Source organism: Myiozetetes cayanensis, unplaced genomic scaffold (assembly GCF_022539395.1).
Source record: "Myiozetetes cayanensis isolate MyiCay16 unplaced genomic scaffold, myiCay2020 scf13, whole genome shotgun sequence".
NCBI lineage: Eukaryota > Metazoa > Chordata > Aves > Passeriformes > Tyrannidae > Myiozetetes > Myiozetetes cayanensis.
In genome coordinates, this window is record NW_026086937.1 from 20,530,317 (window position 1) to 20,541,660 (window position 11,344).

Consider the following 11,344-nt stretch of genomic DNA (forward strand, 5'->3'; position numbering starts at 1 on the left):
TGTATCAGCACATTTATATAAAATGGATGCACTTCTTCTGCTGAAGAGTTTTCAGAGAGATACAGGGACAAGTGGAGAACACTTCATTTTATGTGGGTTATTTGTTGGCAGGCTTCAAGCTGGGAGAAATAGTGAAAAAGTTACGGTTGGGGTTTGCCCCTGGATTTCAGCAGGAGGATTTCAGGCTTCCCCCCCACCCCAGGCTGTTTTCAGGCTGTGTCAATGTGCATGGAATGGGACTTTGCCCTTGGGAGAGTTTCATTTACAGGTGGAATTGTGTAGACAGAGTTGCTGCAATCCAGAAAGAAAATGGGATAGGAAATTTCATCGTGATCAGGCGAGTTAATGCTCTGTTTGAGGGAAGAACTAAAACCCCAGTGCAAGGGACATAAATAACCCTTGCTTGCTCCAGAACCAGTGAGATGAAAAAAAGGGAGCACTTGGAGGACAATAACAAGGGTATTATGATGGGGAACACGACATTTAAGTGCCAATGCAATGGGCAATTCTATCAGCCCTCAGGAAGACAAGTGTTGCTGAAACACGACAATTTATTGAAGGAATTTCCTACACTCTTGTTGCCATATTTTGTTGCTGAAGTGCCACAGCAAAATCTGTCCTGGCTTTTGGCACAAAAATAAAGAGCAGAGAAGAGAAAAGAATGTGAAGCAGGAGCAGGGTGCCAGTGCCTGGAGTCTGCTGCCTTCCCAGATGAGGAGGGGGAAGATGTAGCTTGGTTGTCTCTGCAGAATATGGAGAATTTTTCCACAGAAGATGGAGAGGTCCAAATTGACAGGTATTGTCAAAGGAATTAATGGTAAGGTTTAGATCATCTCACTTAAAACATTTGGAAGGGGTAATAGGAGGTTTATGTGTGAGGGGGAAAATAATTTTCCTCTCGTGGAAGGTAGATGGAGTAGGATAGTTTTTACATGGAGGGAAGTGGAAGAGAGGGGATAATCAAGATAAAAAGATAGCATAGCTTGTGTTGTAGTGGTGACTTCTAGGTGGAAATTCTAATTTCTGGTTTCACATAGTAAAAATACATGCAAACCAAATTCTAAAATGGTTTAATTTGGACCCCAACTCTACTCCACTGGCTGGAACAGCTTTGGGAAGCTCGGGATTTCAGTCCATATTAATAAGTGACCACGTAAATCAGCTGTTTCTTATCTTAATCAGTGCCCTGTAGTCCTAAAGCAGCAGAAAATAGCACTGAAATAGACAGTAAAACAATTAATAATCCAACTAAAGTGCAGTTTCTATTTACAGTTATATTGGATGGTTTGTCTGTGTCGAGTGGCACCAGGTGACATCCATCCAGAGTTCAGTAAGTGAGCTACCTACACAGCCTCTACTGGAGGGAATAAAAGTTATGATGCAAATTAAGCACTTAAGGGAGGATAATTGCTTGAGTTCATGAGTGGAGGCAGTCTGAGTGTCCTTTTACAGGATACAGGGAACTCCAGCAGTTGGGAGATGAGGGTTTCTGTGCCTTCTACCAAAGCACTCCTAAAGCTGCCTTGAAGATTCGTGTTAAACCTGGATTTTTAGGCTGGAAAGGGAAAACTGCACCATTCCAGCTCCAAAATGTTTTGTCTTCCCCAACTCCCACCAAATTTTGTCTGAATTTGATCAATAAAGGCAGAACATAGAGTTTTCTATGTAAAATCAGTAAGTAAGGGGGATGTGAAGTCTTTCCTGGCTGCAAGGGAGAGGAACATCTCATCTAAACTGTAGCTGAGACTTAAAATCCTTTGGGAAAACAACCTGTGATTTATCAACCCTTATGGAAATCACACCAAATCTTTGCAAGTTTATAGAGCAATGTACTAGACCACTGACTTAACTCAGGTGATAATGTCTGCTTCTGCTGGTTTCCCTAAAGATTCTGGCTGTAATTTTTCCAGTGAAATGGAATCTTATCAAAACATAGCTATTTTTTGGTGCCAAAATGTTATAGAAAATAGCTTAGTTTTGGCAACCTCCAGGCAAACCAGTTGTAATCTAATATAAGAGACACTTTCATGGGTGTCCATATCCTCTGAGGTGGTGTTAGAGTAGTTAATATTAGTATTAATCACTACAGGTTATGGCTTTAGCCACTGCTGATTAATACTGCAGGGATAGGACTTAAAGCAAAGCTGAAATACTTTGTGCCCAATATCTGTAAACTGATCCAGCTTCATCCATCTCAGTAACTGGATGAAGTTACAATCACTTTTAGTGCTGCATCCAGTCTTTTATGTGCTTTTAAATTACTAGGTGGCTGCCAGCTGGGAAGGAAGAGCTCAGTGAAGAAGAGGAGGTGGTCACAAAGAGAGACCTTGTGGTGCTGACAGCAGAGAAATATTTACCTGAGCGTGAAACAGTGATCCAAGGCTGAACCCCAGCACCTTCACTGCTTCACAGTGAGTCACTTCACCTCTCCACTTTACAGGGGTTTCAAAATAAAATCCAGCTAATTACCTGCCTTAAAGAGAGGTTGGGAGACTCATTAATTAATATTTGCCAAGCACTTCAAAACTGTAAAGTGCAGCAATGACTACTGAGTGTTGTTAGTACCTTTTTGGGAGCAGATGCAGCATGAGCAGTGCTCGTGGTGGGATTGTTGGGGCTGTCCTGTGCAGGGCCAGGAGTTGGACTTGGATGATCCTAGTGAGTCCCTTCCACCTCAGGAAATTCTATGTTTCTGTGTAGCTGCCTCTGTAAGTTGGTGTGAGGGACTCTTTGCTGTCTCAGACTCTTCTGATTTTGCTAAGGAACCTCAAAAGCAACAAAACACCCCTGAAAGCTGCCTTGGCTGCCTGCCCCTGTTGTGCACATTCCCAGTCTCAGGGATGGTGTGATCCAAACTATGTCCTTCATGGAAGTTGCCTAGGAATAAGTGTTTCCATTTATGTGGAGCAAACTTTCATGGGATGGACTCGATCCATGTGGCAGAAGTTTGCACGGAGCTCACCATCATCCTGGGCCAACTCCTTGGCAGTAATGACCTGGAAAGAGGGAACAAACAGTGCATTAATTGCCTAATTAACTCTGAGAATATGAAGAAAGCCTCTCCTCCCCGCTCTGAGCATTGGGAGGAGGAGAGGCCCCTGATTGCAGACCATTTACAGCGTGTCCAGAGCCACCTTTCGTGTTTGTTTTCCTCACCGATCGTGTTCCGGCACCTCCAGGGTCGAGGTAGATTTTTCCATCCCACTTCCTCCTGTCCCCTCCATGACCACTACCTGTCTCTATTCATTTATTTCTGTCATCTGGTGTTATATGCCAGCAGGTTTCTTCTTCAAAAATTGCAGACAAAGTAAGGCAGATGTGTCAAATGCAAAGATATTAAGAGAGCAGTTTCCATGGCAATTGTAACCACGGTCTAAGAGATTCATTCCTGGGGTTGGAGTTGTGTTGTAGCAGCTTTTGAATGGAAATGACCAGGTGCAGATTGCTGGAGTTTCCACTGCCTTTTATGTAATTCATTCCATTTCCATAACACAGCTACTAAAAGGTATCTCATGAGAACAGGCCAAAGGAAAGTAGTTAAGTGCTTTATTTAATATTGCATATGTAATTATATGTAATATTATTAAAACACTTAATATATTGTAGATGCACACATAGGCAGAATATAATGCACAAATATATGTATATATATTATTTATATATTGCACAATATATGGAATACATGGCAGATTACCTAGAAAAGTGCTAGTTCAGAACTGAGGGCTGCAGGGTGTCACTTGGAAGAAGACGACAATATACAAGTTTTCCTGACATATTTTTATGTTTATTTGCATTGTAAACTCCTTGTGGCAATGGTTCTGAAGTTGCCTCCATAGAATTAAGCTTCTATACATCCACCTTCTATCATGTGGCTGCTACAAAAATAGAAATACTAATAGATAAAAGCAGCAGCCTCTTCACTGTAGCAAAGTCTGGGAGTGGATGAATTGTTAATTCAAATTAAACTGCTTTTATGAACTTCTTGTTCATTTGTATTAATTGCTTGTACTGACCTGACCTAACCTGCTTAGGTGGAACTGCAGAAATTAAAGATGCTTCCATTTTGCAGGCATGAAGTGCGCAGTGAGCTTGTTGCTTAAATGCACCCACACGCACTTTCTACGTAAAAATGAATAAAACTCATTGGTATTGTGGCCCAATTAGAATAGATGTGCTTTGGGAATCCATCACAGAATACCAGCTTGGGAGGGATCCTCAAAGATCATCTGGTCCAGCCTTTCTTGGCCAAAGTTTGGTCTAGACAAGGGGGCCCAGCACCTTGTCCAGCTGAATCTTGGAAGTGTCCAACAGTGGGGAATTCACCACTGTCCTGGGGTCATTGTGCCAGTGGCTGATTGTTCTCCCTGTGAAAACTTTCCCTCTTTGGTCTAATGGAAATCTCTCCAGGAATAATTTTTACTTATTACCCCTTGTCTTTTCTGTGTGACTCCTTGGAAAAAGGGAGTCTCCAACTCCTTTGTAGCCACGCTTTAAGTACTGGAACAGAAAGGTCTCTCTGAGGTTTCTTTCTATCGGGATTTGGGTTGTACTTCAGAGTGGGACAGACTGGAATGGTTTTCCCTTGAGTGTCTGATGGATTCAGAAGTATTCCCAGTATTTACTTGTCCCAGGTGTGCTGGGAGATACAGAATTCGAGATGTGGTTTGTTCAGGTTGCCAGTTATTACCTTGGCTCAGTAGAGAACTATGCAGCCATAACTCATGCACTGTTCATTCTCATCCTTCCTTACCTTCATATATTTACCTGAGGTTTCCATTCTTGCTTTTGAATTTGATTGTGCTGGTTGGTCTGACAGCATTTCAGGAAGAGGTTCAGCTCCTGAGAATGGTTCAGATGAGGAGGAGGTGGAAGAACAAGTCAAAGACACAAAAAGACCCTCAATATATTATGTAAACAACTAAAATGAGCTCAGCTCCTTATCTCTGCTTTCCCATAATCCTCCTTTCTGGACTTCTTTTTTGGTCAGTGTTAACATAAACACTGAAAATGTGGTCATGCAGATTTTATTTCAAGTAATAATATCACTCAACATGACCAGAAGCTTTGGAAAATTTGCCAGAGTCACCTAGAACATAAAGAACTGATGGAAGCTGTCACATATGTTATAAATATCTCAGTTACATAAACTAAAACCAGCTAAGAACACTCAAAAGGTACTCAAAGTGGGCAGGAGAGGGAGCACATGTTGCAGCAAAGCCCAACATCCTTTAGAATTCTGTATTTTCATATCTGGAGCTGGAATGGGTCCTGTTTGTAACAAGCACAAGTGTCCATGTGTTACTACATTAATTGAGATTCTGATCAATCCCATAATGACTTTGAGAGAATAAAGATTGAGTGGCTTCTGTAAATAGGCTAGAACTAAATAATGGATATTTTGTATTTTACTGTTGTGTTCTCTCTCTTCTGAATCTGTATCTAATCCAAAAATGAAAAGCAGAGTGGAAAAAACCACTTGGCTTGTTTCATCAGATATCTCAAAAAATACTTTTTGCAGCATTTAAAGAGCAGAACTGTTATTGCTACCTTCCTCTTTAGCCATATTCTGTGTGATATTAGCTATTTTCTCACAGAATCAGCCTGCAGAGCCCCATGAATAGAGGCATGAAACAGTTTTATTGTATGCTGAAGCAAGTTTTTCGTCATTTTGGCTTCTGAGTGGCTGTGGCAGCTTCATCCCTTGTGGGATCAAAACCCAGAAAGCAAATACAATAAGGCTGATAATAATATTTATGACTCTCAGATTTAGAGCTCGTCTCTCCCTTTCTGTAAAGCAGGGGAATTTTCCCTGGAGACTTGCTTGTTTAGCCCCTTGGGTATGGTTAAGTTTTCTAAAAGGTTTATAAAGCTCTCAAATAAATATTTGTAAGAGAACGACTAACGCTGGGAGAGAGCAGTGTTGAAAAGCTGGTGATATGGCAACTTAACTGAATACACAGTAATTATAGATCTTATTTCCAAGACTTTTATTCTCACAGATGGCTCCTTTTGCAAGGGAAGGAATAAAAAAAGACAACACTTTATTTTCTTTTCTGTTTGTTTTTTTTTTTTCATTCTCAAATAAATTAGGTACAGCAGAGTTTTTTAGTTTAGTGTCTGTTGAAACCCCTTGTAGTCTGTTAGTAAAACAAAATTAATTGTGAATGAGGAGAGAGATGAGGTACAAATAGAGTTGGGAGGGAACTGGTATGGGCTTTAGTAACCAAAGCTCACAGGTATTATAAATGTCTGTCATAGAATTATAAGTGTGTGTCACAGAGTGGTTTGGGTTGGAAGGGACCTTAAAAACCATCCAGTTCCATGGGCAGGGACACTTCCACTCCACCAGGACCATCCTCAACATTATGAGCTTTGGGGTTAGCAGGTGCCCTCTGTGATTTTTCTGGTAGACGCTGTGATTTTTGATTGCGTGATGGAAAAATAAATCTGTGTTTGCACTTGGGTAACAACTCTTGGCTGCTCTGTCCAGCTGATAACACCCACTCTGGAATTTGGGGACTCAGCAGAGTCACCTCCAGAGCCTGGTGAGCCCTGCAGAGCAAACACTGTCACTGCACTTGGTCCCGGCTCCTTCCAGACCTTCAGCGAGGCAGATTCTTGGCCAGGCTCTGGGTTCTAAATCACAGACAAAGCATCAGGGGGTGTCTCCTCCTTCAGAGCCTGGAATGGTTTCCAGAGTTTGGCGTGTCTGGGAGGCAGTGCCTCGGAAGGGGAGGGAGCTGTGCTGAGTTGTATAATTGATGCATTGGATGTGTCAGGTGCATGCTAATGGCAGGGCTGCTCTGTCCCATCTACTCTGGGCACTGGTGATTAGCCAGAGCACACACTTCAAAACTGCAGCAATCCAAGCCTGGGAGCTCTTTTTTTTAATTTTTTTTTTTTTTTTCCCCTCAACCAGCAATATAGGCAACCAACAAGTAGATGGCATTCTACCTCTATTTTTAAATTAAGAAACAACTGCTTAGTCTGTTCCCTTGCCCTGTTATGCTATATTGTTTGCCAGAACAAAGAAGTGTGTGCTGATTTAATTTAGCAGTTATAGCCACAGACTTTAGAAATATAATGATAAATATAAGCATTGTAGCAAAATTGATTAAATGCAAAATAAGTTTCATTTTATACTGAAGAACTCTGTGGTAAAATATCTGACAGGAAATGGCCAAGTAAGGAAATGCAAATTTTCTCGAAACCTTCATGTTTTTTACTTGTGTGCAGAACAAATCACAAAGTAGTTCCTGCTTATTCCCCAGCAAAGGGAGTGGACAGTTGGCCGAACTGTGTAATTAATATTTCCAGCTCAATTGGCCCAGAAGGCTTGATTTATAGCTTAATGACGAGATATATTTGTACCCAGATAGAAAAAGATGTATTGCTTCTTTAAAACCCTTTCTTCCACACAAACTCCACAGTGGTCAACTGTAAATATGTATCCCAGTCCCCTGAATAGTGGAGCACTTTTTATTTTTTTCTCAGAAAAGCTTCCATTCAAGGAATTAGCAATGGGGAACCACTAAAGGCTAAAGGTTGCTGGGCTTTATTTAAACTTTGAAAGGAAAAAGTCATTTAGGTATTGAACTGTATTTTACACCAGATAAATGTCTCATGAACCTTTCAGGACCTCCCGTTCCTGGCCAAGAAACAAGTCAAAACCTATTTTATAAGAGACCATTTATTGGTTTCCTCCTCATTTTTGGAGAAGAAAGGAGGAAAACCACTGTGTTGTAATACCCTTAATACTTTTCTCCACACGTGCTGTTAATGCCATGCTCTCTGGGATGCCTTGGAACAGAAACTTGACATTAAATGGTTCAAAGCTGTCCCAATTCACTCTCACCTGGCCAAAAAGGTTTTGGTGTGATGGGTCAGGGTACCCAGGGACGTTGCTGGTTGATGTTGGTTACAATTATCAGCTAAGTCTGGCAGAGAACATTTTCATCCTCTAACCCAACCAGCTCACCCACCCAACCCACTTTTTTGGCCTTGCAATGATGGTGTTTTAATTTTTAACAACCATTATCATTTGGGAGAGCAAATCTAAAGTCAGCAAATTAGGTAAGTGTTATGAATTGAAACCTTTTCATTTTGTTGTTATGATTCAAATTTTTATTTACAGTTCAAAGAAAACAAACTATTCAGAAGCTTTAGACATAAATCCCTATACAATGTGCAAAGATATTTACTGTAAATATAGGAGATTTGCTTATGTTTTTAAACATACACTTATATGTATGTTTATTTCCTCATTTATTTTAAACATACACTTATGTTTTTAAACATAGACTATCCAGAGTTGGAAGGGACCCACAAAGATCATAGAAATCCAGCATAGTGTAAAGTTTCCATTTCATTTTCCTCCATAGGCATGTCCAAGGTTGTTTTTACATGTTTTATTTGCATTTCATTAATGTCTAGGACTCCTACAGGTTAGATATTACAGTCATAAATAAGATGTGGACATATTGACAGCCTTCAGCTCAGAGAATTTGCTGTCTTTTTTCTCTGACAAGCAGGAGAGTAACAAAATTAACATTGTGATCATTCCCCAAACCAGATTCAGAGAGAAATTTGAAGCTTGCTCAGCTCCTGCCTGCTGGAGGAAGAGGTGCTTCAGAACTTATGCTAAATTAAGGTATTCCCCTTAACTGGCTTGGCCTGATTTCCCCTGTCCTGAGCAAACAGGCTGTGTCAGCTCTGATCCTGCCCCTCCCCTCCTCAGCTCCAGCTGGATTCCCTGTGCTCATCACAGGGAAGGGCACAGTAAATAAAGACACTGATCCAACTTACCCCGTTATTCCCGGTAGAATCTTGGGTCAACACCAATTTTCTCTTCAGGCTTTAAACGTGGCCTAAAGTATCTACCTTTCCTCTGGGGCTCTGAACTGATTAGCCCATCCATGACAGATTGAAATGTATGGACTTTTAGAAGAATTTTTGTTTTTTTCCATGGGATCGTGCCTTTCACAGTGTTGCTGCTGTAATGATAAAAAATAACCATTAAAAAAATAACCTTTACTCTTTAAAAGGGAAAGGAAAAAAAAAAGGGGAAGAAAAAAGTGAAATGCTGCTTTTTCATGTCAAGTTTTCCTTGAAATTCTTTCCTTTTTGGGCAGATTTGTTTGCCAGAAAAATGACTGCAATTCGAGTGACTTGCAGTTCTTGCCTGAGGGTTCTTCAAGATTCTGCCCTCACCTTAAAATGTGGTTTTGAATAGGGGCTAAAAAAACATTTTAGGCTTAATGAATAATGTTGAGGTGTTAAAAGGCAAGGTGTCTGAATGAGAAACAAAACAGTATTTCAATCTACAGTCCCAGAGTCTCTTTGAGATCATATTAAAGTTATCTCTTAGGGAAACATTGTCGAAACTGTAGCAAGGTTTGCAACCCTGCACATCTCTGAATTTGGGAAAATGCAGATATATTACTGTTATTAATCTATTTGTTTATATAATTAGAACTTTTTAAAGAGCTTCATCAGCTACAGTACCCCTGAAAATCCAGTTTTTTGGAGGATGAGAGTTTTATCCTGACTGGAACACGGCACTGCTGGGGTCCACTGACCAAAGCTTCAGCAGGTATAAAACGGGGCAACTCTTCCCTAGAGGATGAAATTTGTGTCAGTCTGGAAGATCTACAGCTTTCATTGCAGGGAAATAAATAAATCATCAAAAGCAACTTAATTAAATTAGTTAATAGTGCAAAGGGATTATAAAGTGCTATATAATTAGTAAACAAAACAATATGTTTAAGGTCAGCCCTACAGGCCGTGGCTATAAGCAAATTATATATAAAAATACATAGTTAATATTTTTTAAAAATCAAACCATGTAGCAATTATTCTAGGATAAATATGATAAAATATTCCATAGCTCTCTCAATCATGATAAAGTCTGGATTAAGGAATGCATCTGGTTGGTGAGTGTCAGCATTCTGGCAGTGCTGCAAAGAGCGGCCAATTTATTTGAAACTTGTAAATCCTTAGTAGATGATTCCATATTAGCAGTTGGAAACTCCAGGCAGAGAAATGGTGAGAGCAATTTTATTAAAATAACACTCTTGTTAGATTGCTTCAGCAAATCAAGAAGATCATCAAGATAAATGAAGAAATTAATTAAAAAAGCACAAAGGCTTTATCCCCGGAGATTGGAGCTGTTGTAAAAAGAAGTGATGGCACTTCAATAAAAAACGACCACAAGTTGAAGGATTCAGTGGAGTTTATTGTGAAATATTCCCCTTTATTCAAATCCTTTCCAGGGTTTATGTGTCATGTGATTCTAATCTTTTCTTACTCAAGTATCAGCAATTACTATAAAATTTGTACAGCAGTCACCTTCATTGATATTTGAGACTGAAAAAGAGCAGTGTATTTAATGAAAGGAAGATTGGAGCAGCTCAGATCACCTTGCACAGTAAGGGCAGAAAAAACCCCAATCTTAGCAATAGTGGCTGCACCGATATTAATAGAGGTTGCTATTTCTTATATTTGGATACTTTTTCCACATTGGAGCAACAGGTGCAATTTGTGAGCTCTGATAACAAAATAAATGAATCAGATAATCCTGGTTTGTGCACTAAGCACCACCAGCCAGCCTGGATCACCTGAATTCCTTTTCCTAGATGTGCCTGGGAGGATTTTGCCACAAATATGTGTGTTGCTCCAGAAATGGGACCACAATATTTATCTATATTTGTCTATCTGTCATTCAATTTATCTTAGCCAGTGTGCTGGCTGAAGGGGAAAAAAATGTTTTTACTAAGCCCAAAAATCATTTATAATTAGAGTGTACAGAGAAAATCTAAGTGAAAAACTAATCAACAACAAGAAGACAGATCTAGAAAGTATTCTATTTATCATCTGGAAATGATGAGAATTTTCAAAAAAATTATGAACACTTGACAATGTACATGTAATTTGGTTTTTTGGGGGAATTTTGCTCACTCTGTTTTTGTCCACAAATGCACAGGGATGATAACCTGTAACCAGAGCTGGGGATGCTGCAGGCATTTAATCTCCAATTCACAATTTGTGACATAAATTTTGGAATTATTGTCATATTGCTGCAGTTTCATGCTGTGAATAGAAATGACTATTCCTGTTGGAAAGGTTTCCATTTAAGCTAAGTGGCTTTTTTTTTTTTTTTTTTCCTAATAAAGTAAGGCTCTGTAATTTGCTCCAGGTCTGAGGGTAAATCTTCCCTAAATTTGGTATATAATCGTAGTTCATATGCAGAACACAGGAATGCTTCTTGGAGTGACTACTATTGGATAACACTTATTAGAGAAACATAACTGTATGTTAAAAATACATCCACTAACTCAGAAATCTG